Below are 24,228 nucleotides of genomic sequence, written 5' to 3'. Positions count from 1 at the left end.
GTGATATTGGAGGGCATTCTGAGGGAAGTCGGTTCCTCCCAATAAGTGTTCGGTAATTTTAGGTGATATTGGAGGGCATTCTGAGAGAAGTTGGTTCCTCCCAATAAATGTTCGGTAATTTTAGGTGATATTGGAGGGCATTCTGAGGGAAGTTGGTTCCTCCCAATAAGTGTTCGGTAATTTTAGGTAATATTGGAGGGCATTCTGAGGGAAGTCGGTTCCTCCTAATAAGTGTACGGTAATTTTAGGTGATATTGGAGGGCATTCTGAGGGAAGTCGGTTCCTCCCAATAAATGTTCGGTAATTTTAGGTGATATTGGGAGGCATTTTGAGGGAAGTCGGTTCCTCCCAATAAATGTTCGGCAATTTTAGGTGATACTGGGGGACATTCTGAGGGAAGTTGGTTCCTCCCAAAAAGTGTTCGGTAATTTTAGGTGATATTGGGAGGCATTCTGAGGGAAGTCGGTTCCTCCCAATAAATGTTCGGTAATTTTAGGTGATATTGGAGGGCATTCTGAGGGAAGTTGGTTCCTCCCAATAAGTGTACGGTAATTTTAGGTGATATTGGAGGGCATTCTGAGGGAAGTCGGTTCCTCCTAATAAGTGTTCGATAATTTTAGGTGATATTGGAGGGCATTCTGAGGGAAGTTGGTTCCTCCTAATAAGTGTTCGGTAATTTTAGGTGATATTGGAGGGCATTCTGAGGGAAGTCGGTTCCTCCTAATAAGTGTTCGGTAATTTTAGGTGATATTGGGAGGCATTCTGAGGGAAGTCGGTTCCTCCCAATAAGTGTTCGGTAATTTTAGGTGATATTGGGAGGCATTCTGAGGGAAGTCGGTTCCTCCCAATAAATGTTCGGCAATTTTAGGTGATAATGGGGGACATTCTGAGGGAAGTTGGTTCCTCCCAAAAAGTGTTCGGTAATTTTAGGTGATATTGGGAGGCATTCTGAGGGAAGTCGGTTCCTCCCAAAAAATGTTCGGTAATTTTAGGTGATATTGGAGGGCATTCTGAGAGAAGTTGGTTCCTCCCAATAAGTGTTCGGTAATTTTAGGTGATATTGGAGGGCATTCTGAGGGAAGTTGGTTCCTCCCAATAAGTGTTCGGTAATTTTAGGTGATATTGGAGGGCATTCTGAGGGAAGTCGGTTCCTCCCAATAAGTGTTCGGTAATTTTAGGTGATATTAGGGGGCATTCTGAGGGAAGTTGGTTCCTCCCAATAAGTGTTCGGTAATTTTAGGTGATATTGGAGGGCATTCTGAGAGAAGTTGGTTCCTCCCAATAAGTGTTCGGTAATTTTAGGTGATATTGGAGGGCATTCTGAGGGAAGTCGGTTCCTCCTAATAAGTGTGCGGTAATTTTAGGTTATATTGGGAGGCATTCTGAGGGAAGTCGGTTCCTCCCAATAAGTGTTCGGTAATTTTAGGTGATATTGGAGGGCATTCTGAGAGAAGTTGGTTCCTCCCAATAAGTGTTCGGTAATTTTAGGTGATATTGGAGGGCATTCTGAGGGAAGTCGGTTCCTCCTAATAAGTGTTCGGTAATTTAAGGTGATATTAGGGGGCATTCTGAGGGAAGTCGATGCCTCCCAATAAGTGTTCGGTAATTTTAGGTGATATTAGGGGGCATTCTGAGGGAAGTCGATGCCTCCCAATAAGTGTTCGGTAATTTTAGGTGATATTAGGGGGCATTCTGAGGGAAGTCGGTTCCTCCCAATAAGTGTTCGGTAATTTTAGGTGATAGTGGGAGGCTTTCTGAGGGAAGTTGGTTCCTCCCAATAAGTGTTCGGTAATTTTAGGTGATATTAGGGGGCATTCTGAGGGAAGTTGGTTCCTCCCAATAAGTGTTCGGTAATTTTAGGTGATATTGGGAGGCATTCTGAGGGAAGTCGGTTCCTCCCAATAAGTGTTCGGTAATTTTAGGTGATATTGGAGGGCATTCTGAGGGAAGTCGGTTCCTCCTAATAAGTGTTCGGTAATTTAAGGTGATATTAGGGGGCATTCTGAGGGAAGTCGGTTCCTCCCAATAAGTGTTCGGTAATTTTAGGTGATATTAGGGGGCATTCTGAGGGAAGTCGATGCCTCCCAATAAGTGTTCGGTAATTTTAGGTGATATTAGGGGGCATTCTGAGGGAAGTCGGTTCCTCCCAATAAGTGTTCGGTAATTTTAGGTGATAGTGGGAGGCTTTCTGAGGGAAGTTGGTTCCTCCCAATAAGTGTTCGGTAATTTTAGGTGATAGTGGGAGGCATTCTGAGGGAAGTAGGTTCCTCCTAATAAGTGTTCGGTAATTTTAGGTGATATTGGAAGGCATTCTGAGGGAAGTCGGTTCCTCCCAATAAGTGTTCGATAATTTTAGGTGATAGTGGGAGGCATTCTGAGGGAAGTAGGTTCCTCCCAATAAGTGTACGGTAATTTTAGGTGATATTGGGAGGCATTCTGAGGGAAGTCGGTTCCTCCCAATAAGTGTTCGATAATTTTAGGTGATAGTGGGAGGCATTCTGAGGGAAGTAGGTTCCTCCCAATAAGTGTACGGTAATTTTAGGTGATATTAGGGGGCATTCTGAGGGAAGTCGGTTCCTCCCAATAAGTGTTCGGTAATTTTAGGTGATAGTGGGAGGCTTTCTGAGGGAAGTTGGTTCCTCCCAATAAGTGTTCGGTAATGTTAGGTGATAGTGGGAGGCATTCTGAGGGAAGTCGATTCCTCCCAATAAGTGTTCGGTAATTTAAGGTGATATTAGGGGGCATTCTGAGGGAAGTCGGGAATTTTAGGTAATATTGAAGGGCATTCTGAGGGAAGTTGGTTCCTCCCAATAAGTGTTCGGTTATTTTAGGTTATATTGGGAGGCATTCTGAGGGAAGTCGGTTCCTCCCAATAAATGTTCGGTAATTTTAGGTGATATTGGAGGGCATTCTGAGGGAAGTTGGTTCCTCCCAATAAGTGTTCGGTAAATTTAGGTGATATTGGAGGGCATTTTGAGGGGAGTCGGTTCCACTTAATAAGTGTACGGTAGTTTTAGGTGATAGTGGAAGGCATTCTGAGGGAAGTGGGTTCCTCCCAATAAGTGTTCGAAACAGCGTGAATGAAATTTACATTCACCGCGTCGAGAGTTGCCTTCACAGCTCGCTCACGACTTTGGTATACGTTTGCGACCCCAATGTTATTCGGCAAACTTTTAGATAAAACAACAAGGTTAAATTCATCCATACATTGTTTTTCGATAGCATGTTTCTGAACTGAGATAATAGCAAATGAATGTAAATCTTTGCAAATGAATGGTCACAACCTTGGTGTTCGATAATTTTAGGTGATATTGGGGGGCATTCTGAGGGAAATCGGTTCCTACTAATAAGTGTTCGGTAATTTAAGGTGATAGTGGGGGGCATTCTGAGGGAAGTTGGGTCCTCCCAATAAGTGGTCGGTAATTTTAGGTGATATTTAGGGACATTCTTAGGGAATTCGGTTCCTCCCAATAAGTGTTCGGTAATTTTGGGTGACATTGAGGGGCATTCTGAGGGAGTTGGGTCGATTCTATACCATTACCCGGAAAACCATTACCCGGAATGCCATTTACCATTTACGGTAATGTACCATTTACCGGAATGTACTATTTACCGAAAACCCGTTTACCGGAATGTTTAATTTACCGGAAACATATTATCTCTCAAGTAAAACACTTGTCACAGAAGAGTAACGGTGGCGCAGGGTTTGTTGCGCAGCTGTCATTGTGACTAACTTTTATCATGTGAATACTTACTTGCTAGAAGTAAGTCACAATGAATTCTGTGCAACAAAACTCCGCGCCACCGTGACTCTTCTGTGACAAGTGTGTTACTTGAGGGTTGAGGGTAAATATGTTTCCGGTAAATTAAACATTCCGGTAAACGGGTTTCCGGTAAATAGTACATTCCGGTAAATGGTACATTGCGGTAAATGGCATTCCGGGTAATGGTATAGAGTCGATTCAACTTCCCTCTGAATGCCCCTCAATGTTACCTAAAATTTTCAAACACTCATTGGGAGGACCCAACTTCCCTCAGAATGCCTCTCAATAACACTTAAAATTTTCAAACACCCATTGGGATTTGGGAGGACTCAACTTCCCTCAAGGTGTCCTTCAATATCGCCTAAAATTTTCAAACACCCATATGGAGGACCCAACTTCTCTCAGGATGTCCTTCAATTTCACCAAATATTTTCAAACACTCATTGGGAGGACCTAACTTCCCTCAGGATGCTCCCAATATCACCAAAAATTACCAACCACTTCCCAGACAACCAGTAATCGTATAAGATGTTGCATAAGATGATAAAGTTGAGGCCATATGCGTGCATGCCTCCATTTAGGCGCATGTAAAATGTACGCATATCGTCAAATCGAAACCAACTTCCCCAGAATGCCTCCCAATATCACCTAAAAAAACCGACCACTTATTGGGAGGACCCAACTTCCTCCAGGATGCTCCCCAATATCACCTGAAATTACCGAACACTTATTGGGAGGACTCAACCTTCCTCAAAATGCCCTCCAATATCACCTAAAATTTCCAAACACTAAATTACCTTAAATTACCGAACACTCTTTTGGAGGACCCTACTTCCCTCAGAATGCCCCCCAATATTACCTTAAATTGCCGATTACTTATTGTGAGGAACCAACTTCCCTCAGAATGACCCCCCCCCCCCCCCCCCCCAATATCACCTTAAACTACCGAATACTTATTGGGAGGACCCAACTTCACTCAGGATGCCCTCCAGTGTTACATAAAGTTTCCTAACACTCATTGGGAAGACCCAACTTCCCTCAGGATGACTTTAAATATCACCTAAAATTACCAAAAACTCATTGGGAGGACGCAACTTTCCTTAGAATGCCCTCCAATATCACCAAAAATTTTCAAACACTCATTGGGAGGACCCAACTTCCCTTAGAATGTCCTCCAATATCACCTAAACTTACCGAACACTTATTGGGAGGACCCAACTTCCCTCAGAATGCCCCCCAATATCACCTAAAATTACCGAACACTTATTGGGAGGAACCGACTTCCCTCAGACTGTCCCCCAATATCACCTAAAATTACCGAACACTTATTGGGAGGAACCGACTTCCCTCAGAATGCCTCCCACTATCACCTAAAATTACCGAACACTTATTGGGAGGAACCAACCTCCCTAAGAATGCCCTCCAATATCACCTAAAATTACCGAACACTTATTGGGAGGAACAAACTTCCCTAAGAATGTCCCTCAATATCACCTTAAATTACCGAACACTTATTGGAAGGGACCAACTTCCCTCAGAATGCCCCCCAATATCACCTAAAATTACCGAACACTTATTGGGAGGAACCGACTTCCCTCAGACTGTCCCCCAATATCACCTAAAATTACCGAACACTTATTGGGAGGAACCGACTTCCCTCAGAATGCCTCCCACTATCACCTAAAATTACCGAACACTTATTGGAAGGACCCAACTTCCCTAAGAATGCCCTCCAATATCACCTAAAATTACCGAACACTTATTGGGAGGAACCGACTTCCCTCAGACTGTCCCCCAATATCACCTAAAATTACCGAACACTTATTGGGAGGAACCGACTTCCCTCAGAATGCCTTCCACTATCACCTAAAATTACCGAACACTTATTGGGAGGAACCAACCTCCCTAAGAATGCCCTCCAATATCACCTAAAATTACCGAACACTTATTGGGAGGAACCAACTTCCCTAAGAATGTCCCTCAATATCACCTTAAATTACCGAACACTTATTGGGAGGGACCAACTTCCCTAAGAATTCCCCCCAATATCACCTAAAATTACCGAACACTTATTGGAAGGACCCAACTTCCCTAAGAATGCCCTCCAATATCACCTAAAATTACCGAACACTTATTGGGAGGAACCGACTTCCCTCAGAATGCTCCCCAATATTATCTTAAATTACCGAACACTTATTGGGAGGAACCAACGTCCCTCAGAATGCCTCCCACTATCACTTAAAATTACCGAACACTTATTGGAAGGACCCAACTTCCCTCAGAATGTCCCCCAATATCACCTAAAATTATCGAACACTTATTGGGAGGAACCAACTTCCCTAAGAATGCCTCCCACTATCACCTAAACTTACCAAACACTTTTTGGGAGGAATCAACTTCTCTCAGAATGTCCCCCATTATCACCTAAACTTACCGAACACTTATTGGGAGGAACCAACTTTCCTAAGAATGCATCCCACTATCACCTAAAATTACCGAACACTTATTGGGAGGAACCAAATTCCCTCAGAATGCCCTCCAATATCACCTAAAATTACCGAACACTTGTTGGGAGGAACCGACTTCCTCCAGAATGCCCCCTAATATCACCTAAAATTACCGAACACTTATTGGGAGGAACCGACTTCCCTCAGAATGCCCCCTAATATCACCTAAAATTACCGAACACTTATTGGAAGTAACCCACTTCCCTCTGAATGCCTTCCACTATCACCTAAAATTACCGAACACTTATTGGGAGGAACCAACTTCCCTCAGAATGCCCTCCATTATCACCTAAAATTACCGAACACTTATTGGGAGGAACCAACTTCCCTCAGAATGCCCTCCAATATCACCTAAAATTACCGAACATTTATTGGGAGGAACCCACTTCCTACCGAATGCCTCCCACTATCACCTAAAATTACCGAACACTTATTAGGAGGAACCAACTTCCCTCAGAATGCCCTACAATATCACCTAAAATTACCGAACACTTATTGGGAGGAACCAACTTCCCTCAGAATGCCCTCCAATATCACCTAAAATTACCGAACACTTATTGGGAGGAACCGACTTCCCCCAGAATGCCCTCCAATATCACCTAAAATTACCGAACACTTATTGGAAGGAACCGACTTCCCTCAGAATGCCCCCTAATATCACCTAAAATTACCGAACACTTATTGAGAGGAACTGACTTCCCTCAGAATGCCTCCCACCATCACCTAAAATTACCGAACACTTATTGGGAGGAACCAACTTCCCTCAGAATGCCCTCCAATATCACCTAAAATTACCGAACACTTATTGGGAGGAACCCACTTCCCTCAGAATGCCTCCCACTATCACCTAAAATTACAGTACACTTATTAGGAGGAACCGACTTCCCTCAGAATGCCCTCCAATATCACCTAAAATTACCGAACACTTATTGGAAGGAACCGACTTCCCTCAGAATACCCCCTAATATCACCTAAAATTACCGAACACTTATTGGGAGGAACCGACTTCCCTCAGAATGCCCCCTAATATCACCTAAAATTACCGAACACTTATTGGGAGGAACCGACTTCCCTCAGAATGCCTCCCACTATCACCTAAAATTACCGAACACTTATTGGGAGGAACCAACTTCCCTCAGAATGCCCTCCAATATCACCTAAAATTACCGAACACTTATTGGGAGGAACCCACTTCCCTCAGAATGCCTCCCACTATCACCTAAAATTACAGTACACTTATTAGGAGGAACCGACTTCCCTCAGAATGCCCTCCAATATCACCTAAAATTACCGAACACTTATTGGAAGGAACCGACTTCCCTCAGAATACCCCCTAATATCACCTAAAATTACCGAACACTTATTGGGAGGAACCGACTTCCCTCAGAATGCCCCCTAATATCACCTAAAATTACCAAACACTTATTGGGAGGAACCGACTTTCCTCAGAATGCCCCCTAATATCATCTAAAATTACCGAACACTTATTGGGAGGCATCGACTTCCCTCAGAATGCCCCCTAATACCACCAAAAATAACCGAACACTTATTGGGAGGAACCGACTTCCCTCAGAATGCCCCCTAATATCACCTAAAATTACCGAACACTTTTTGGGAGGAACCGACTTCCCTCAGAATGCCCCCTAATATCACCTAAAATTACCGAACACTTATTGGGAGGAACCGACTTCCCTCAGAATACCCCCTAATATCACCTAAAATTACCGAACACTTTTTGGGAGGAACCGACTTCCCTCAGAATGCCCCCTAATATCACCTTAAATTACCGAACACTTTTTGGGAGGAACCGACTTCCCTCAGAATACCCCCTAATATCACCTAAAATTACCGAACACTTTTTGGGAGGAACCGACTTCCCTCAGAATGCCCCCTAATATCACCTTAAATTTCCGAACACTTATTGGGAGGAACCGACTTCCCTCAGAATACCCCCTAATATCATCTAAAATTACCGAACACTAATTGGGAGGAACCGACTTCCCTCAGAATGCCCCCTAATACCACCTAAAATTACCGAACACTTATTGGGAGGAACCGACTTCCCTCAAAATGCCCCCTAATATCACCTAAAATTACCGAACACTTATTGGGAGGAACCGACTTCCCTCAGAATGCCCCCTAATATCACCTAAAATTACCGAACACTTATTGGGAGGAACCGACTTCCCTCAGAATACCCCCTAATATCATCTAAAATTACCGAACACTAATTGGGAGGAACCGACTTCCCTCAGAATGCCCCCTAATATCACCTAAAATTACCGAACACTTATTAGGAGGAACCCACTTCCCTCAGAATACCCCCTAATATCACCTAAAATTACCGAACACTTATTGGGAGGAACCGACTTCCCTCAGAATGCCCCCTAATATCACCTAAAATTACCGAACACTTATTGGGAGGAACCGACTTCCCTCAGAATGCCCCCTAATACCACCTAAAATTACCGAACACTTATTGGGAAGAACCGACTTCCCTCAGAATGCCCCCTAATATCACCTAAAATTACCGAACACTTTTTGGGAGGAACCGACTTCCCTCAGAATGCCCCCTAATATCACCTAAAATTACCGAACACTTTTTGGGAGGAACCGACTTCCCTCAGAATACCCCCTAATACCACCTAAAATGACCGAACACTTATTGGGAGGAACCGACTTCCCTCAGAATACCCCCTAATATCACCTAAAATTACCGAACACTTATTGGGAGGAACCGACTTCCCTCAGAATGCCCCCTAATACCACCTAAAATTACCGAACACTTATTGGGAAGAACCGACTTCCCTCAGAATACCCCCTAATATCACCTAAAATGACCGAACACTTATTGGGAGGAACCGACTTCCCTCAGAATGCCCCCTAATATCACCTAAAATTACCGAACACTTTTTGGGAGGAACCGACTTCCCTCAGAATGCCCCCTAATATCACCTAAAATTACCGAACACTTATTGGGAGGAACCGACTTCCCTCAGAATGCCCCCTAATATCACCTAAAATTACCGAACACTTTTTGGGAGGAACCGACTTCCCTCAGAATGCCCCCTAATATCACCTAAAATTACCGAACACTTATTGGGAGGAACCGACTTCCCTCAGAATACCCCCTAATATCACCTAAAATGACCGAACACTTATTGGGAGGAACCGACTTCCCTCAGAATACCCCCTAATATCACCTAAAATTACCGAACACTTATTGGGAGGAACCGACTTCCCTCAGAATGCCCCCTAATACCACCTAAAATTACCGAACACTTATTGGGAAGAACCGACTTCCCTCAGAATACCCCCTAATATCACCTAAAATGACCGAACACTTATTGGGAGGAACCGACTTCCCTCAGAATGCCCCCTAATATCACCTAAAATTACCGAACACTTTTTGGGAGGAACCGACTTCCCTCAGAATGCCCCCTAATATCACCTAAAATTACCGAACACTTATTGGGAGGAACCGACTTCCCTCAGAATGCCCCCTAATATCACCTAAAATTACCGAACACTTATTGGGAGGAACCGACTTCCCTCAGAATACCCCCTAATATCACCTAAAATGACCGAACACTTATTGGGAGGAACCGACTTCCCTCAGAATACCCCCTAATATCACCTAAAATTACCGAACACTTATTGGGAGGAACCGACTTCCCTCAGAATGCCCCCTAATATCACCTAAAATTACCGAACACTTATTGGGAGGAACCGACTTCCCTCAGAATACCCCCTAATATCACCTAAAATGACCGAACACTTATTGGGAGGAACCGACTTCCCTCAGAATGCCCCCTAATATCACCTAAAATTACCGAACACTTTTTGGGAGGAACCGACTTCCCTCAGAATGCCCCCTAATATCACCTAAAATTACCGAACACTTATTGGGAGGAACCGACTTCCCTCAGAATGCCCCCTAATACCACCTAAAATTACCGAACACTTATTGTGAGGAACCGACTTCCCTCAGAATGCCCCCTAATATCACCTAAAATTACCGAACACTTATTGGGAGGAACCGACTTCCCTCAGAATGCCCCCTAATATCACCTAAAATTACCGAACACTTATTGGGAGGAACCGACTTCCCTCAGAATACCCCCTAATATCATCTAAAATTACCGAACACTAATTGGGAGGAACCGACTTCCCTCAGAATGCCCCCTAATACCACCTAAAATTACCGAACACTTATTGGGAGGAACCGACTTCCCTCAGAATGCCCCCTAATATCACCTAAAATTACCGAACACTTATTGGGAGGAACCGACTTCCCTCAGAATACCCCCTAATATCACCTAAAATTACCGAACACTTTTTGGGAGGAACCGACATCCCTCAGAATGCCCCCTAATATCACCTAAAATTACCGAACACTTATTAGGAGGAACCCACTTCCCTCAGAATACCCCCTAATATCACCTAAAATTACCGAACACTTATTGGGAGGAACCGACTTCCCTCAGAATGCCCCCTAATATCACCTAAAATTACCGAACACTTTTTGGGAGGAACCGACATCCCTCAGAATGCCCCCTAATATCACCTAAAATTACCGAACACTTATTGGGAAGAACCGACTTCCCTCAGAATGCCCCCTAATATCACCTAAAATTACCGAACACTTTTTGGGAGGAACCGACTTCCCTCAGAATGCCCCCTAATATCACCTAAAATTACCGAACACTTATTGGGAGGAACCGACTTCCCTCAGAATACCCCCTAATATCACCTAAAATTACCGAACACTTTTTGGGAGGAACCGACATCCCTCAGAATGCCCCCTAATATCACCTAAAATTACCGAACACTTATTAGGAGGAACCCACTTCCCTCAGAATGCCCCCTAATATCACCTAAAATTACCGAACACTTATTAGGAGGAACCGACTTCCCTCAGAATGCCCCCTAATATCACCTAAAATTACCGAACACTTATTGGGAGGAACCGACTTCCCTCAGAATACCCCCTAATATCACCTAAAATTACCGAACACTTATTGGGAAGAACCGACTTCCCTCAGAATGCCCCCTAATATCACCTAAAATTACCGAACACTTATTGGGAGGAACCGACTTCCCTCAGAATGCCCCCTAATATCACCTAAAATTACCGAACACTTATTGGGAGGAACCGACTTCCCTCAGAATGCCCCCTAATATCACCTAAAATTACCGAACACTTTTTGGGAGGAACCGACATCCCTCAGAATGCCCCCTAATATCACCTAAAATTACCGAACACTTATTGGGAAGAACCGACTTCCCTCAGAATGCCCCCTAATATCACCTAAAATTACCGAACACTTTTTGGGAGGAACCGACTTCCCTCAGAATGCCCCTTATATCACCTAAAATTACCGAACACTTTTTGGGAGGAACCGACATCCCTCAGAATGCCCCCTAATATCACCTAAAATTACCGAACACTTATTAGGAGGAACCCACTTCCCTCAGAATACCCCCTAATATCACCTAAAATTACCGAACACTTATTGGGAGGAACCGACTTCCCTCAGAATGCCCCCTAATATCACCTAAAATTACCGAACACTTATTGGGAGGAACCGACTTCCCTCAGAATACCCCCTAATATCACCTAAAATTACCGAACACTTATTGGGAAGAACCGACTTCCCTCAGAATGCCCCCTAATATCACCTAAAATTACCGAACACTTTTTGGGAGGAACCGACTTCCCTCAGAATGCCCCCTAATATCACCTAAAATTACCGAACACTTATTGGGAGGAACCGACTTCCCTCAGAATACCCCCTAATATCACCTAAAATTACCGAACACTTATTGGGAGGAACCGACTTCCCTCAGAATGCCCCCTAATACCACCTAAAATTACCGAACACTTATTGGGAAGAACCGACTTCCCTCAGAATGCCCCCTAATATCACCTAAAATTACCGAACACTTTTTGGGAGGAACCGACTTCCCTCAGAATGCCCCCTAATATCACCTAAAATTACCGAACACTTATTGGGAGGAACCGACTTCCCTCAGAATGCCCCCTAATATCACCTAAAATTACCGAACACTTATTGGGAGGAACCGACTTCCCTCAGAATGCCCCCTAATATCACCTAAAATTACCGAACACTTTTTGGGAGGAACCGACTTCCCTCAGAATGCCCCCTAATATCACCTAAAATTACCGAACACTTATTGGGAGGAACCGACTTCCCTCAGAATGCCCCCTAATATCACCTAAAATTACCGAACACTTATTGGGAGGAACCGACTTCCCTCAGAATACCCCCTAATATCACCTATAATTACCGAACATTTATTTAAAACTTCCAACTTCCCGCAATAATCCACCTTAATATCTCCCATTCATACCTTAAATAGTACAGAACAGACTGTGTACCCGATGGTATGTAATGCCAGAAAAAAGTATAATCACAGCTTATTTAGCAAATTAGCTGTAATTATACAACACTAATAAATTAACACACATTAATTATGGAATTATTCATTAAATTACTTATTTAAAATCAATAAAATAATATCTGACTTCGTCAGCATAACCCCACCCCATCTGAATAGCACCGCAGTTCGACTGCGAGTGCAAGGAAACCCAACTCGGCAGTGGATTTTAAACACCACGCAGCTCGTTTTGCTCTCCGCGACCAACATTGGTATCGCTACTAGCATAGCAATGTTTTAAAAATCTTGCGCGCGTCCTTTCGCACGCAACCTCCGCATTGCTTTCCGCCATAGCGGAAATTCGATGCGCCGCTTTGAACTGTGCGCATTCCCCACATCAACAATAACAGAGGCATGGTCATGGCTACAAACTTCTCCGGCTCTCCACCCGAACGACCAACTCGCCCAGATTGGTGCAATGTTTGTTATGCACGGCCAAACATAACACCAATCAGGACCAGTTGGATGGTTGTGTGGCAATGTTTGGCTATTCATGTGCGTTGCAATAGTTTCGCTTGCCTGCTGGTGGGAGAGAAAACAGCAAGCACACGAACGGGAAGTGCTGCCAAAGCACGGTTCAATGAAATCGGGGCGATGTTTTTCGCAATTCGATGAGTTTCTTACCTAACTTTGAATTAATTATTGTGGCCAAACTACAAAATATTCAATGTTGGTCCCAAAGAGAGTTTGGTAGAAAACAACATAAACAATCTTTTGTAGAATATCACTTTTCTACTTTACTACGTGTTTTTATTAAAAAACTACAAAAATACCTAAAAAAGAGCATTTTTTTCTGCTTTTGCCGCAAACTTTCCGAAATTTAAGCATGTTAATCACTTTAGATCGAGTTTTTGTCCAAGAAGCATAACAGCACAATGGTTCACGCTTTCAATTCATGCAAAAAGATTGAGATTTTGATCAAAGGTAGCTGAGATACAATTTTTTGAAGTTTTGCATGTTAAAAATCATAGAATTTTGAATAACTCACTTAGCAGTGATTTGCGACCCCATGTTCCTTGGGCACTTTTTCATGTCTCATTAAGACCTATCTGCCCCCAAATTATTTAAAGTCCGGAAACAAACACCCTGTATGTCTTCTCACAAAATTTGAGCTCATTTGGTTGAAAATTGAGACTGCACAAGCCCGTCAAAGTTTGTATGGGAAATACTATGGGAAAACGTATGTTTTCATTCAATCAACCGTAGCATTTCCCCAAGTGCCTTAATGGGTTAGTCGACCCTTGGTAATACTAGGCTACTCTATCAGCTACAACTTTGCCGAAGACCGCATTCAAATCGGACGCCTCATTAATTAGTTACCGATTTTTATCCAGAATCGGAATCTTTACTCATGATGGTTAAACTATTCGGTGGGCATCACTGCATTCTGCAGTGGAACATAGTAGCCATGATTTCAGTGTGCTACACGCTTACCTGAAACTACCCATCGCATGGGTCGATCTTACCCGGATTTTCATGTTATCAGAAGTTGTCAAAATCCGGGTAATCGATCTCGCAACAAAAGAGTCATCTTTACTCTGATTATGGGTAAACGGTTCTTTGCGAAAATCCCGATACCCAGCTTTTCTTGGTTGTATGTTGATGGCTAAATCTGAGTAAACATCTGGGTAAGTGGCATTTGTCAAAACTTTTACATTGTTCGCAACGTGTTCCGAAAAATTAGAGCCTGTGGAAAATTTTGCAAATTTTGGATTGTGAAAGCTGCAAACTGGTAAGTAATCAGTATTCTCCATGATTAAATTTATTATCCAGATATTTTTGCAATTTCCCCAGCTGCAACATCTTTGGCGAAGGAGGCCGATGTAGGCGCGCGGAAGGCAAACTTGTTGCTCGCCTTCTGCAACAGTCATAACATCACTGGTAGGTTTTTGTACATCTGCTAATCGAATCATTCAATAACTAATTATATTTTCCCATAAATTAAGGATCTGGCCCAACTTGGAGAAACTGCACATAATCTACACAATTATACAGGCGATACATGCGAGGCTGGCCATCAAAATCCGGAGCTCGATAATGAACGTAGGATCACCATATCACTTTGCAAGCAATTTATTCGTCAATATAAATATTATACTATAATGTAATTTTATTTGTTAAGACTTAAATAAATCCTATGTATTTTATTTTGGGAGTTTTTTTTTAACCAGGAAAACAACAGTTCTATGAGGCATCCCTTTCGTGTATGGTTACTCATTTATGCAAAAATGGGTAGAAAATACCCTGATGAGAAACGTCTAAATCAGGGTAACCGTTACCCAGATTTTGCAGCCGATACCGGTAACCCAGATTTGAGTAAAGATACCTTTACCCACTTTAGAGTAACTGCAGTTTTGCTCGATCTGGGTCGCTTTGACATCAATCTGGGTAGCTGAGGGTTAGCGTGTATCTTTGGCGCCATATGCAGCAATGTTGCCTGCTGGGAAGCTGGAGGATCATAGCTAAAGTTTGCCCAGTTGGATACAAATCGATAACTAATTAATGAGGCGTCCGATTTGAATGCGGTCTTCGGCAAAGTTGTAGCTGATAGAGTAGCCTAGTCTTACCAAGGGTCGACTAACCCAATAGGGCACTTGTGGAAATGCTACGGTCGATTGAATGAAAAACATCGTTTTCCCATAGTAATTCCCATACAAACTTTGACAGGCTTGTGCAGTCTCAATTTTCAACCAAATGAGCTTTAATTTTGTGAGAAGGCATATAATCTGGTTAGGAATCGAATAAGCGGTGTGGAGCAAAAACGATTTTTTGAACCACGCTAATACCCCATAGCAAAACTGCAAACAAGTAGTTATTTCAAAACATGTTTGAAATACAAATCCCTTCAGAATCAAAATAGGATAAATCCCATCTGCCCCAGGAGATTTAAAAGGAGCAAAGCTATTTAGTGCCCACTCAATCGATTCTACAATTATGATACTCCGAGCCGAAGCCGGGGAATCGTAACTACAAGAAAAAACATCAGGTTCATCCGAAGATGTAATATCCACACATCCAGGGAAGTGTGTGCTGAATAAGCATTCCAGAACTTCCTCATCAGAGGAAGTCAGATCGCCATTTGGCAAACGAAGTTCGTTCACTCGGAAATCCTTAGATTTCGCAAGGATTTTATTTAACCGACTGACTTCACTCAAACTGGAAACATTTGTACAAAGGTTTTTCCAGCCGGATCGTTCAGCAGACCGGTAGGCCTTGTGAGCCGATTCACAGACCGCAGAAGGCAAGCTTCTTTAACCCTAAAAGGGATACCTTCATGGCCTCAGTTTCGTCACCTCGCTGAGTGTGTTCCATCAAAGACGAGCTCTGAAAGGCGCCTGGGGTCCAATGGACCCCAGGTATCCCTTTTAGGGTTAAAAGCTTCCATGATGAAGGCCGTTTTAGTATCAACGGCATCATCTAAATCACTTGGAGTGTCAATGGATGGTGAGTATCCATGAAATTTGGCCGCAACTAAATCAGTGAAGAGATCCCAGCTGGTTGACCGGGGGTTCCTGAAACGCAAAGTTTGCTAAGTAACATTCACATGTTCAAAAAAGATGTAGCGATGGTCAGATAAAGATTCTTCATCTGACACTTGCCAATTGGTCTGCTCGTGATTAATTCTACTAGAGTAAAGTGTTATATCTAACACTTCCTCTCTAGCAGATACCTTGAAGGTTGGGCGGTTGCCTATGTTAAGTAATACAAGATCTGTACTACTTACGCATTAGGTAAGGCTATTTAATAGAATCGAACTATCTAATTGAATAAAAAATGAATTAACATAATCAATACAAACAAGAAAATGAATCAGTGACATTCAACGTCTTTGGACATTAAAATCAACTCTGAAAAGTGCCATTATAGACCAAATCAGATCAGATCTTCCAAATCAAAATTCAACAAATTGAAGTACAATGCAGAAAAAAACAATCCAAAGTACGTGTCATGTCATCAAGATAATAGACAAAATTTCATTTCCTTGGGAAACCCATGAAATCGACGAATCGATGAAGATTGTCCAAGGAGAATCAGTAATTAATAGAAAAACCAGTGGTTAGGCTTGAACAGGCCAAACAAGTCCTTTCAAATGGATGGCTCTAAACCAAAGCAGGTCCCCTTTAATACAATCGTAGGTACTTGTAATACACAATGCCTACCGCATATATTCTACCGGTAATCAAGCCACTGATTGCTACCTACACACGTCACGAAATTTCCTTTGGGATCGCACTTCTGATACACCTTTTTTGGTCGCACAGAGACCAGAGGTAAAAAGCGTCGATATTGTCTTCGCATTGCGCTTAAGTGTAGTCTGAAAAATGTGCTAATTTGAGTAATGAAAGAAAGTTGTAGAGAAGGAGTAAAATTACAAAATACAGGGAATACATTTTTATAACGAACATTCGTGTTTTGAACGAGAAAAATGCTTTCGAAATTTCAATGATGACGGTGATATCAATGACGAATTCATCAACCTTTATTATAAAAGTTGAGGAAATATACCTATCTTCAACTTGGACAAAACATATAAATCAAAGCTCAGGAGCGAGAGGTGCAGTTCGAAAGTAGGTAATACAAGTCACAGCCGAAATAACTCACAAGACAGTAGAAAACCAATTTTCGTTCTGATTTAACAATCAGAACAGAACAAATACTCATAGGCGACGTCTTAATCGATAAGACAAATGAAGAATTAATTATCAACTAAGTACTAGGGTAAGGAATGTACTGAAAGCATACAGTAGATAGATACGCAAGCGAGTGATAAGAGATATTAACAGAGGGCCATTGTTGAACAACACAATCACAGCGATGATCTTTTTGCCTTACATCCTCGTGTTGGACGGCTAGATAATAGTTTTCATCTGACTACTATTACCTAGCCGTCCAACAATTGCTGTTCAATTTCTCTTATCGCTCGTTTGGGTATCTATCCACCGTATTCTTTCATTACTCCCTCTTACTAAATACGAGTAGTATTGATATCACCGAAAAAGGTCAATTAAAGTTAATATGAATAAGTTAAATGAATATCCGGAAGGCTTCCCATTATTCCTCACCAATGTAAAGCGAGCAGAGGAATATAAACCAGACAGGAAGAGACGACTACACAAAACGAAGCTGACGAATCTACGAACAAACAGTCAAAATTTGAGATTTTTTTATGCACTCTATGAAAAGTTACTGCATGTTGAATTTTTTTGTGGGAGGAAAAAAGTTGCCTATCCCAAACATTTTGGCCATCCCCTGTACCATTTAGAACTTTGGTTCATATGATTAGTTGGCAACTTGGCCACTAGAGGGACCATCAACAGTTTGATGCTACAGGAACCATATCAGGTTGTCAAGCAAACATTACGATATGCGACAGCTAAAGACCCTGATAATTTGGAGGGATAGTTTCTTCAGAAAAGTTGTTGGGTACGCCAATAACTTACTGACGATGAGTTGCCAAGTTCGAAATTCCTCCACTGGGCGGTGCTAGTGAACAAGTAAATTTTCAAAACCTCATATCAAGGATGGGAAAAAATCATTAATTTATTGCGTATCCCTCACTCACATCCACGCACAATCTGATGCGAGTGTGCTTCTCCCCCAGCCAAGCAAAATCTTTCCACTTTCATTGCCTATTCTTTCCAATCGCCAAGCACCGAGCGACGCAAGCAACGACGGCCGAATGAATCGCTACCGAATCTGAGTGCCGAAGGCGAACGAACCAAGATTGAACGAATGTTTGCGTTCTGAGTCGGGTGCGAGAACATTCATTTTGGAACGTTCATTTGGCGTTCAGTGGAAGCATTCAGTACTGGGAATTGAATCAGTGAGTGCGTTTTGATTCAATCAGCTGAATGCCACTCGATAGTTGAGAGAGCGAACGTTCTTGTCGTATACACCGATGCAAGCTGATTTATTTCGCTTTCTATTTGTTTCTCTCCTGATTCGCTTCGGTGGCGTCGATGGCGAGCCGTTCGTGTTGCGTTCGTTGCTAGTGCGCCGTTCTCTCACTCAGCATTGGGTTGTTGGCGTTCTTTTTGCTATTTTGCATCGCCGGCATTCGGGTGAGCGAATGAGTTTTCCCATGCTTGCCTCATATCTCAGAATCCGGATAACTTAGAAAGTTGGTGCCTTCGACAAAGTTGATCAGTATGACATAAACTTACATAAAAATAAACACTTGTTTCGCAATTCTGCCACAAGACGGCGCTAGTAAACATGTAAATTTTGGAAATCTTATATCTCAGAATCCTGATAACTTAGAAAGTTGGTGTCTTTGGCAAAGTTGACCAGTAGGACATAAACTTACATAAAAATAAACACTTGTTTTAAAATTCTGCCACTAGCTGCCAAAATAGTGTATGAAAAGTTCACTTCAAGTTGCAACATTTTCTTGTATGTAAATTAATTGTTAAGGCAGTGTCGGTGGAAATTGTGGAATTGACGGAAGCAGTTGCTTAGCATATTATTCATTGCCTTTAAACATTGTTTCTTCGCTATCGAAATTGTTAAACGAACGACGCAGGCATGTTGAAAGTATCTTGCGAAGATATCTACTGACTCACGTTTGACGTTCAAGGCTGCTCTTCCTTCAAAATCATACCCTGAAAAATAAGAAGAAAAAAGTAATTAGTGAATTTTGGTTTTTGTGTTGCAATATGTTTTTTTAGATAAAAGGAAACTATGTTTTTTTTTTTCACAAAGTCAATAAAAAATACCACGTGCCAAAAGTAATGAGTAGGTCTTCAATTTGTATCCGGAATGTATCATTTAAATATGAACCCTATTCAAGATTTTCTGCTCACCACATAGGGTGACCAAGAGTATTATCGGCAGATTTGTTCTCTCCATCATTGTTTTTTTTTGGTGGATGAAATTTAGGCATATAACTCAGTTTGGTTGAGAAGGATTTACGACCAACTCTGGGTTCATCGAATTTTAAGAAGCCTTCCATGACAAACAGAACAAAACTGCCCAAAAAAACGTAAGTTCCCATCCCCATTAAATACTATTAAAAATACTATTAAATGACATAAAAGGATGTTTTGATGCTGCATAATTGACCCGATTTTGTCATCCACTTTCCGGAACACATTTTTGCTCTCCTCAAAAATCTAAACAGATTTCCAAACTTTTAACCCCTCTATGATTTGCCTTTCAGTAGTAGTTTGATGATAAACGTGAAAAAATTGACCAAAGTTTGACGCTAAGATAAAGAGAGCAAAAAGTTCATCGCGAAATGGGGCTGACAAAATCGGGTCCTTACTGTAGTAGCACTTAATTAGAAAAGTTGAGATGATATATCTTCAATATGGACTAAACAAATAAATCAAAGCTCATGAGTGAGAAGTACAATTGGAAAATAGGTAATCCAAAATAATTTACAAGGCAGTTGAGAAACAATTCTCGTTGAAGGATTCGTCACTGGCATAATCGTCATCATTGAAAATTCGAGAGCAGTTTCCTTGTTCAAAGTTGAAATTTTCGCCTTAAAAATGAATTACAATGTATACTTTTTTATGCAAACATTCTGTATAGTCGATGAGGCAAAAGAAGCATGCGCGATGCAGAAATCATAAACAAACACCTTTAAAAAAAACTATGATATCGGCGAAAAGGTTGTCAGATATCTTTTGGCGGATCGACTGTGGATTTTAATCGACGTTTCAATGCGTAGCAAGGGGATTTATTATTCGTCTGAGGTTTATTATTTGTCTGACGTTTCGCCAGTAGGTTTTCGCGCGCAAATGCGTCCAGTCCGTTGCAAAACTAGGCAAAGCAAGTCAGTCATGTAACAAACATATCACACCAACAACGAACCAAGAAAGGTGAACCCCAGTGTCGAAACGTCGGCCAAATACTGAACCTCGTTCTCCCGAACTAAAAGACTGTGTAGCCGTTAAAATCGTAGGTTTCTAGACATGTTTTTGCAAAGATGTTTCAAGTAAAGTTAGTAGTAAGAAAATGTTGTCGACTAGCAGGATAAACTTAATCATAGCCAAAGTCGGTAGGTATAATCTTCAGAAGAAGTATGTTTTGTGAGAAGATTATTGTAAATTGTATATAACTGGAATGAATAAAGAGTGTGATGTTTACTAATTGAGATCGGCAGCCGTCTAGTTAGATGATAGATGACTGCGTTCTATTTTCTTTGTGATTAAGAAATGGTTGTCACTGTGACCTGCGTGGTCATGGTGGACTAGTTCCAATGTTTTTTTTAGCAAAACAAGAATATTATAATAGAAAATTCAGTGGTTAGACTGGATTAGTCCGAACAAGTCGAATGGATGGTTTTGAGCTAAAGAAACTTGCCTTTTATACAGCAGTAGGTATACATGATGAGAAATGTCTACCTCATCAATTGTACCTACCCAAATAAATGGATTATCTACCTAATGTGAGTGATGCCTGTTTTTAGATATTTTGGGGCTACCTCATTGGATACTTCACTTATACCTGTTATTAAAAAAATATTTGCTACACACTTAGATCAGCTCGGTATTTTTCCCATATTTTTGCTGAGTTCTCAACAGCAGATTCAACTCGGTACGCTTGGTCTCTTTTGCTGAAACTCTATAAATTACATAAATAACTAGCGATTTTTTGTGGCTTAAGTGTGTACCTATACGCATCATGAAAATACTCGCGATTGTTTTTGGATAACGAAAAATCAAAAGTTGTTCGGTTTGGAATATAAGTACATTCCCAAACAGAAGCAAGCGAAGCCCTTTGTGCACGGTAACCGCTACACCATTGATTATTGTCGCGCTTATCTTTTATAAGAGTCCTGCGGCGGTCGTATGCTCGCAAGGCATACCGCCGCATGACAGTCGCAAGGCAAAACAAAAGAAAAAGTGTTCCCGCCAAAAACAAAAGCACGTGGGTTTCGCAAAGTGACAGATGTTTTTGAATGTATTTGTGACGAACGGCAAGAGTGGCTCAGTGGAATGAGTGTACTTGTTGTCAAACCCCATATAATGGAATTAAATACTTTTAAATCTGGTGACGCTGTTCTGATTAGTGACTGTCACGCTTATATCAGAAGCCAGAGGCAGATAATCGCCATATTCTGTTTTTTTCTTGAGAGGCATAATATAAAACTTTAAATAATCCAATTAAAGATTAGAAGTAGAAAAGCGTTACTGCTTACTAGAAGAACGGCATATAGAAAAACGTTATTGAGTTGAAGATCATCGATTTAAAGAGCACCATCGCAGGATTATTGACGGTTTTCGGTTTTCGCACCAACTTGAACAAATGGTGGCAGAACCCTCTCAGATTGCAACGACAAAATCTTGGTGTGTAGCAGGCCTGCTAAATATCAGTCTCAGTGCCTGTATTTCAGCCGAAAATGAATGACTGTGGCGGTCGTTTTCAGTTCCTCGATGTGAGAACTGACAGAGTCCGGGACCACGGGTAAAAACACTCAACTACAGAAAAATGAATGGAAATATAGCCACAGAGAACAGACGTCTATCTTCGCTTTCTGCCTTGTGTAAAATTTTGTAACGGTCATTTCAGAGTATGTGGTTATGCTCCTGTTGCGCGGCGCTAGCGTCCCATCACATACATTGTTGTGTTGTCATATTTGTTTCCTGTGCTCGGTCGCTTTGTGGGCTAGTGTATTTTAACGATGAACACTGCCATCGTGGAGTCAAATCGACTTTATATGTGGGGCAGTCTCCGTTGGTGGCGTTAGGGAACACTTAAACCCTTTACACACGATTTCGACATATTTTTGTTTCAGCTTAATCGTCTGTTCTGTGTGATATAGCCCTGTTATCTCTCGCTTTCAGCACGCTGCGTGCGAGTGTGACCACCTATTTCATTTCGCTACTCGTGTTGCTGATCGGGAAACAACAACGAAGTATCTAATTGAATAAAAAAAATGAATTTAGAGAATAAACTAAACAAGAAAGTGAATCAGTGACATTCAACGTATCACTTCTCTTTGGATATTAAAAGCAGTTCTGAAAAGTGCCATGATGGACCAATCGTCAAAATCAAAATTCAACAAATTCAACCATCATAAACTATGTGTCATGTCATAAATGATAATAGACAAAATTAATTTCCTGGGAAAACCCATGAAATCGACGAATCGATGAGTATTAAGGTTTGTACAAGGAGAATCAGTAATAGAAAATACAGTGTTTGAATCATTCAAGTCGATTCAAATGGATGGCTCTAAACTCTAAAGCAACTTGCCATTTATACAGTCGTAGGTACATGTGATAAACAATGCGTACCGCATAAATTCTACCTGTAACCAACTAACTGATTGCTACCTACACAAGTCATGGGTAGGTATAAATATAATAATTCACCGCTCAGCGACGCCCTGTAATGGTTGGTACGATGAGGATCGATGAAAGGAAATAGTACCACCAGAAATCAGATGCTAGTGACCGGTAGCGATACAAGGTGGCAAAAGCAGAAGTTCTTCAAATCCATCGCAAAAAAAATAGCAGCATGGAAAGAGTGATGAATAAAGCGCAGGACAGCAAGGATAGGAACGATATGCGGAGGTTTTATGCAACATGTGTAAATGGTGGTCAACCTGATAAGATAGAATAATGCTGTCGTCGGAATAGTTCTTCAGCAAGCTCAGAACTACATATCTGGTAGTTAAGTCTTTGGTTTGGGATTTATCCGCTAGGTGGCGTCTTGTGAAAAAACTCAAACACGTATATCTGGATAGCCTAATCGTGGTACATTTGTGACATGTGAGAATGACGTTTCCCGTGAAGTGAAAAGGCGTATTGCAGCTGTGAAAAGGGCTTTTTACGAATTGCGTAACTTGCAAACTCAAACGAAATTTGTTCTATATCAGCAGGCAAGACGCTGATTCTTCCGGTCCCTCTTCGATCACGAGGCTTGGAATAAAATTTGCTTTATGGTTATGAACCTTCCCTGTCTCCCATTGGAGAAAGCTATCGTTCCAATCATTGTTTGCCAGGACTGCGTTAAATTGTTACAAATTAAACCTCTTTCATCGGATTTTCCAGCCACGATAGCACGCTGCGGCGCCGTTCCCAGCCGGGCATAAATAAATAACCTTATCGCCTCACTTTGTCACCAAGAAGTAGCACGATCTGAACCACCGACCATCCACTATCGCCCAAGAAAGTCAAGACACCATTTGAGCTACATTAGCCAGATTAGCTTCTAACGGTCTTTCTGGAGTGCAAGCGGGTATTCGTCGTATTACACCGCACTATCGTGATGAGCTAGAAGAGCTGGATGATGGGAGGGCAAAGGCGGCTTGCCCTTTCCAGTTCTGCAACCAACTTCGTTCGTCTTCGGCCGTTTGGCAAAGAGAGTTGCTAATTTAATAACGTATACGATTGCAGCAGCACTAGCATCAGCTTCCTTTCAGCCAACCATCTCCAGACCAAGGGACTTCTAATGAGGCTGTGCGGTGGAAAACTTCAAGATAATTAAAAAAGATATGCCACCTCCACGGTTACCACTCCATTCACGCGCAGAGTGTTCAG

General features: G+C 41.8%; 1 protein-coding gene across 3 annotated transcripts in view; it reads right to left on the bottom strand.

Moving 5' to 3' along the window:
- Positions 1 to 19,342, bottom strand: part of LOC134285708 (cGMP-specific 3',5'-cyclic phosphodiesterase-like) — a 425,298-nt gene extending 405,956 nt beyond the window's left edge. For all 3 annotated transcript variants that reach the window (XM_062847023.1, XM_062847024.1, XM_062847025.1), the window contains exon 1: positions 19,297 to 19,342. The gene's annotated coding sequence lies outside the window, so the exon portion shown is untranslated. The remainder of the gene's footprint in view (positions 1 to 19,296) is intronic.
- Between the last annotated feature and the right edge of the window lie 4,886 nt (positions 19,343 to 24,228).

This window comes from Aedes albopictus, chromosome 1, assembly GCF_035046485.1.
Source record: "Aedes albopictus strain Foshan chromosome 1, AalbF5, whole genome shotgun sequence".
In the NCBI taxonomy this organism is placed as follows: domain Eukaryota; kingdom Metazoa; phylum Arthropoda; class Insecta; order Diptera; family Culicidae; genus Aedes; species Aedes albopictus.
The sequence above is the reverse complement of the archived record's forward strand: the minus strand, read 5'-3'. Positions and strand labels throughout refer to the sequence as shown.